This window comes from Anomalospiza imberbis, chromosome 1, assembly GCF_031753505.1.
Source record: "Anomalospiza imberbis isolate Cuckoo-Finch-1a 21T00152 chromosome 1, ASM3175350v1, whole genome shotgun sequence".
Lineage (NCBI taxonomy): Eukaryota > Metazoa > Chordata > Aves > Passeriformes > Viduidae > Anomalospiza > Anomalospiza imberbis.
The window spans coordinates 66,471,871-66,478,275 of NC_089681.1; the positions used below are offsets into that span (position 1 = coordinate 66,471,871).

General features: G+C 41.2%; 1 long non-coding RNA gene across 1 annotated transcript; it reads left to right on the forward strand.

Annotated features, from left to right (window-relative positions):
• Window positions 1-2,694: 2,694 nt before the first annotated feature.
• On the forward strand, window positions 2,695-6,019 carry LOC137479414 (uncharacterized). Its single transcript, XR_011002255.1, has 2 exons — window positions 2,695-5,660; window positions 5,752-6,019. It is a non-coding gene; the product is annotated as an uncharacterized lncRNA (long non-coding RNA).
• Window positions 6,020-6,405: the final 386 nt, after the last annotated feature.

Consider the following 6,405-nt stretch of genomic DNA (forward strand, 5'->3'; position numbering starts at 1 on the left):
TGGTTGGTAAAAGACTATACTCCCATCTCTTTTTTTTTTAATAATCTATTTCTTTTTTTGTATTTTTAAATTATTTTAATCCCCTTTATATCTTGTTTGCTTACTTTTCAGTCGCCGTGCCTCCTTTTCTGGTCAGGTAATTTTAGACACAACTCTTCACTGCTCGCTTGCCAGACTCTTAGCCTTTTGACAAGTTTTTCAAAGTCAAATATATATTTATAGTGACTAAGACAATGGTGCTGTTTGGAGTGGTTATGTTGGCTTTTTTCCTAGCTTATAAATTACAGGTACAGTTCATGCCTGTACTTTCCAGACTCACATTTGTGGTTATAAATGAGTTTTAGTTGATTTGGGCTAGTAATTTATCTATTCATGTTCCATTCTCTACAAAATTGAAGTTAGAAATAGCTGCCCCAAATTTTCACCTTGGCTAGTGGAGTCTCTTGTTGTCAATGAGAAGCTGAAATGTTCCATCAGAATTTTGTTACATCTTTATGACAGGACATGCTGTTATGACAGGACAGTTTAACCTCAGACAGCAACTAAGCCCCATGCAGCCACTAGCTCACTCTCCTCCCAATGGGATGGTGGAGAGAATTGGAAGAGTAAAAGTGAGAAAAAACTTGTGGGTGAATGATACAGGTAAAGCAAAACAAGGAATTCCTTCACCATTACCCGTGGGAAGGTAGGTGTTTGGCCATCCATAGGAAAGCAGGGCTTCCTGATTTCGGAAGACAATAGCCGTTCCTCTGAACGGCCCCTCATTCCTCTCTTCTTCCCCCAGCTCTATAGGCTGAGCATGATGCCATAGAGGCATGGAATGTGCCTTGGGTCAGTTGGGATCAGCTGTCCTGGCTGTGTCCCCTCCCAACTTCTTCTGCACCCCCAGCCTCTTTGCTGGTGGGATGGGGTGAGGAGCTGAAGAGCCCTTGACTCAGCACCAACCAAAACAGCAGTGTGTCATTATTGTCATCCTAAGTCCAAATCATAGCTCTATACCGGCTACTGGGAAGTAAATTTACTCTGTCCCAGCTGAAACCTGGGTATGTGCTAATGCCTTTATGTAGAGTGGAAGTAGTTCACTCATTTCCTAGGCCACACTCACATCAGTACGAGGGGTTTATGTCATTCATTGTTTCTCGCCGTCCGTTTCTCACTCATTTTGTCTCTTCCTTGGGCTCTCTGCCATCCCCCAGTCTGTTCCAGAATCTCTGTGTTATTGTGTCATCGTGGTTGCTAATCTTTTCTTCTCAGCCATCTGGAAGATAGGAGTTCTTTTGCTGAGTATCTAAACAAAACAGTCTTCTCCTTCTGTTGTCCCATCAGTGACATCTGAAGTGAAATACTTCATTGGTTTATATTAAGCCTGATCCTCCAGAGTAATTTTAGTTAAGAATTTGGCCAAGGCACTGAAGTTTGTGTGATAATTTTATTAAAAAAAAAATAGGGGAGCGCAAACTCCTTCTAAGGGTGATACAATAGATTACTTGCCCCTTTCCAGTGAGATCCTGGTTGCAGTACTGTGCTTAACCTTTTCCCAGCAGCATGACAAAGTTTAAGGTAAATCAGAGGAGGTCCAGAATGCAACAATAGGAATGACAAGAGATTTAGAAGTGACCTATAAGGAAAACATGAGGAACTTTCCTTTTTTTTTTTTTTTTTTTTTTTTACTCCTTTCCCATCCAAAAAAGAGATGATCTACACTTATGGCCTCCAGTATAGCAAGGTCTGTCATAAAGAGGTCAGCAGTTACTTGTTCTGCAGGTTTGTGATCACAGGGGAAATAAACCCAGTGAGTTTGCAACAGACATTAGCTCCTATATTAGAAAAACTGCATTTATAAGGGTACAAAGTGGTGAAACAGACTGACTAAGAAGATTGTGAACTTGCCTCAGAAAGAATTGGTGCAAGACAGTGCTGTCACAGATGCTCTAGGAAGTGTTTTGCCTGCTTTGTGTCAGGGGACCTTTTTGCATCTCTGCATTTCTGTGGAAGGGGGAAGAGTGGTTATGCTGGAGGCAGCACACCAATGGTTACCACCAGCTAGTTCTTTGATCTGCAGGCAATTCCTCTCCTGGCTGAAGCTGATGGCAATACAGACAAGTTGCCATGAGCTCAGAATGGCCTCATTTCCCACACCAACATTAACAAGCTGCTGATCTCTCCTGCCTGGAGTATCCCCTTATATTCTGTGCTCTTCAAGGGGTGCTGGGTTACTGCTAAGCAGACAAAAAATTGCTGCTACAGCAAAGAGAAGACTGGATTTTGTTCCTCTTTCAGTAGTTAGCAGTTATCATCATTACCACAAGTCTGCATGTCAACATGTAGCTCAGCCCATGAGGAACACTAAAACATGTTCTGGCCCAGATTCAAGTGGAAGAAATGCTACCTTGGTCCCAGAACCAGCCATTAGGACAGAAGGACAGTGGTGGCATTCAGGCCGTCTGATACCGTGTTCCTCTGCCAAAGACGTCCTGGTACCATGATTTTAACAAACCTTTTGAAGTTCTGGGATCACTGATTCATTAATCTGTCTCTATGAATAAACCTCCCTGGTTCTCCCCAGGATTCATCTCTTTCTTTCTATTTTTTTTCCTGTCTCTGTGTGAAGTACAGAAGGAGGGTATTGCAGAAAGATTTTTATTGGAGAAAGGGCTGAATTGAGTATACTTCTGTGGTTGTTGTTGTTTTTTTTGTGTTTTGTTTTGGTTGTGCTTTTCTTGTAATAAGCAGTGAGTGCTCAGGAACTCATACCCCACTGCTGTGGTAAATATTAGCTCTCCAGTTATTGAACACTGGCCCTCTGCTCTGTAACACCGCTTTGCTTAGGAATGGCACTGTTTGGATCCTGTTCCTCCTTGTTTTGCTACTATTAAAACTGGGCTTCTAATGAAAGTAAGATTTTGTTATCTGCAGGCCTGAGATGCTAATGTTTTACTTATTTCTTTTTCTCAGGAGGGGATGAATGTGCATATTTTCCTAGCATTCATTAGAAATTCTGTACCTTTGCTTTTTTCTGCTCCTCTGCTACTTACTTGGGCATGACTGCTTTCCCTCAATGAACTACACCCTCCAGAATGGGAAAGTGTAGGAGATGATCCATCACCTTACCTAGGGAACCTTTCAGATTAAGAGCCAGCCTGCTGGCGACCTACTCAGTGTCTGCATTACTGTGCATGTGATGGATTATAGATTCCTGGCTGGCTTACAGATGGACTGATCCATTTGCCTTGTCTGCAGGCATGAGAAAGAGCTTCCTGCCATCGACTCTCTCAAAAAATCCTCCATTCACATCATCCAGGGAAGCATTTTTCATTGGGGGAAGCAGTGAAAACACGTGCCCTGCTTGAAGCACCCACTGCCTGTAGAGCATGAATTCCATGACCGATGGCATGAGAATGGTCCCAGCTCTGCTGTCCATGTCAAAAATACAGGCACCAGAGGGAGACAAAGTGAGGGAGAAAGTAAGGTCAACAGCTAGGACAAGTGATTTAGGAGAGTGGAAGTGGGAAGTGTTGTAAATGTCTGTGGGAAGGGGAAAGTGGCAGAGATGCTTGAAAGAAGAAGAGAACTAAGAGAAGAACATGGGTGAAAGATGGTGAGATAAGGAGTAAAAAAAACCGCAGAGACTGGCAGGCACCTAGCAGCTGGATACATGGCTCGCTTCCAGCTAAATTTAGATAATAAGTTATTATTTAAATCCTGTGTTGCTGTTTTCCCTATCCTGATCTTTATTTGGTGTAAACTCAAATTTTAAGACTCTTCTTCGGGAAAAAGAGTAAAATAGAAAACCAATAATTAAGAGATGTTATTAGAAGGAAAAAACTGTCAGCATTTCAAAGCTCCTTTCACAGGTGAAAATGTTCAGAAGGAAGTATATTTTTCATCTGTCACTTAGATGCCTTGTTCACTTTATGCTACTTCGTTGAAAGTGGCTCTCCAGCCAACCATTCATCACCTGCTTTCCTAGCATTCTTTCCAGCATTTCTAAGCCTTGGCAGTTTTCCATTTCTGTACTCTTATTTTAAAAAGTTACTTCTGTTGTTACATATCCAGAATAGTAATCTTTCTGATACCAAACAGCAATATATTTTCAGGAATGGCTGTTTAACTGCTTAAAAAGCAACAGTTCATGTTTCACTATTGCTTTAAAAAATATTTTGTTAGCAGGTCTTCACGGTTATTATTTTTGGAACACTCTAGAACACAATATTTTGGGTTTTTGTCTTTTTCTTTGATGATTCGGTGAGTAGTTATAGACTGCAAAACTCACATTAAAAACTGTAGCTAATGAAATAGGGAAAAGCAAGACTGAGGGTAAAAAGCAGAGCAGGTGAGCTGAGAGGCCAAGAAACTGGGTGGTTTGGCAAAGTAGCCTGACGGCTGGAAATTTCAAGACAAATTAGGAGAAGCTCTGGGATCCAGACATGCAGTCTGCACTAAATATCTTTGTCTCCTGTTGTCCCACCCTACAGATGAGTAATCTCCAGTGATGTCAGTGGGTGTTATCCTCATGTCCTGAGGGTAATAGATTGGGCCCCTGTAGTGTAAGTAATGGCTCATTTTCACTTAAGCTGGAAAATCATCTGAGTTTCCCCTAAATGTTCCACAAGGGAACTGAGAGGGAGGAAGAAAGGTTTAATATTCCTTTCTAGTTGCATCACTTGCGTGTTTCACAGTTGAGCTGCAGAGTACAAATGCAGATTTGGAATTGTTTAAATGACAAGAGTGATTGCTTAGCTTCTCAAATATTTTGGCTGTTTAGATACTCAGCCAAGCCGCAGTTCTTCCCCCAACAAATGCGCTCATGGGAGAGCAAATGGTAAAGAACACGAACAGCCTGAAGTTGAGTGAATGTGCTTTTGGCAGTGAGGTGCCAGCTGTCATTGGAAACAAGTCCAGAATTTGTTGTGAGGATCTTCCTAAGGAAAGTGAACCTTCAAAAAAGTTATAAAAGGATTGCAGCAATTCAGCAATGCTTGCTAATGATGTTTATGCTACTTTATATTGGAAAAATGGCTAGTTCATAAACTACTTCTGACAATGGTGTTCCTTGTTCTATACAAAGATGCACACACAAAATTTGGAGGGGCAAAAGGTGTCCTGGTTCCTTAGGCTCATGAGTCTTGAGTAATTTAATTTTTAAAAAAGGAAATAAACCCCAAAGAGTGTGCTCAGAGAACATGAAAGCCTACCCATGTGAAATTTTTATGAATTATGAAAATGGGCACTGCGCTGTAGGAAACATCCAAGGAAATTATGTAGCTTTCTAGAGGAAGCCTAGCACAGAAGCTAGGTGTTTTTCAGATGTTTAAGGGTCCATCCTTCATGTAAATGCTTAGTTTCTCTTAACAATAAAGAAAGGGGAGGTTGGGAAAGATGGGAAGAAATTACTAGAACAAATGTTAACTTTACAGATCCCAAGTGTAAGCAACAGAGAGAGTGAGAGTAATTTCAGACTTGACTCTTCCAGGAGCTGAAGCTCTGCCTCATACTAGACAGAGGTGGCTGAATATCAGCCCTGGCACATGGAGAGTGACATGCCATATAAAAATGAAATTAGGGAGGTTTCAGAGCAGCCCTTTGCTCCCCCTTTTTCATTGAATGCTCTTCTTAGCTGTCCTGCAGTTTTAGCTTGAGTTTACCAGAGCTCACTTGAAGTATTTCCCTTTGATGTCAGTAAAGCAGATCCATAACCCATGCGTACTGAAGTTTAATAAAAGATATCCTTATTCATAACGGCCTTTCCAGCATTGCTGCAGCAATTCAGATTTAATTTGTGGGTAGGAATGATTTACATGTAAAGAACAAGTACTTCAAAGTATGTGAAGATAAGAGACTTAAGTAAAAATTAAGCGGTCTAACGTCCACAGGATAACTGCAGTAGTTTTGCATCCCAGCCAGAGACCTCAGAGAAGTACCAGACTGAGAGAATACTCCAACTGGAACAGCACAAAACAGATCTTTAATGAAAGCAATTGAAATAACACTAAATAAACTGTTTTAATGGAGTTCCAAAGAGATGTGTAAAAGCTGCTAGTAAAGTCAATTGAAGGCCTGTCACAGTGCCTCAAAAGTCCCTTCACAGCCCTCCTGCTGGCAGCAGTTCAAGTCTCTTTACAGCACATTAGAGGTAAGTGCAGCAGCATTATACCAGGCCTTTTGAAAAACTAATAAAAATATTCTCCCTGTGAGAGAAACTCACTGCTGCTAGGAGAGGAACTGCGTGCCCTTTGGTCTGGGAGTCATTTGTTTCTTCAGCTGGGATAAAGAAGAGTCTTTGATAATTCTCAAAGCTATTGTTAATAGTTATATTCCCTATGCTTGCCTCCTAATAGCAAGAGACATCCATTAAAATGTGCTGCTCAAAATCAGGTCTAAACAATAAAGTTCAGTGGCCCAAAA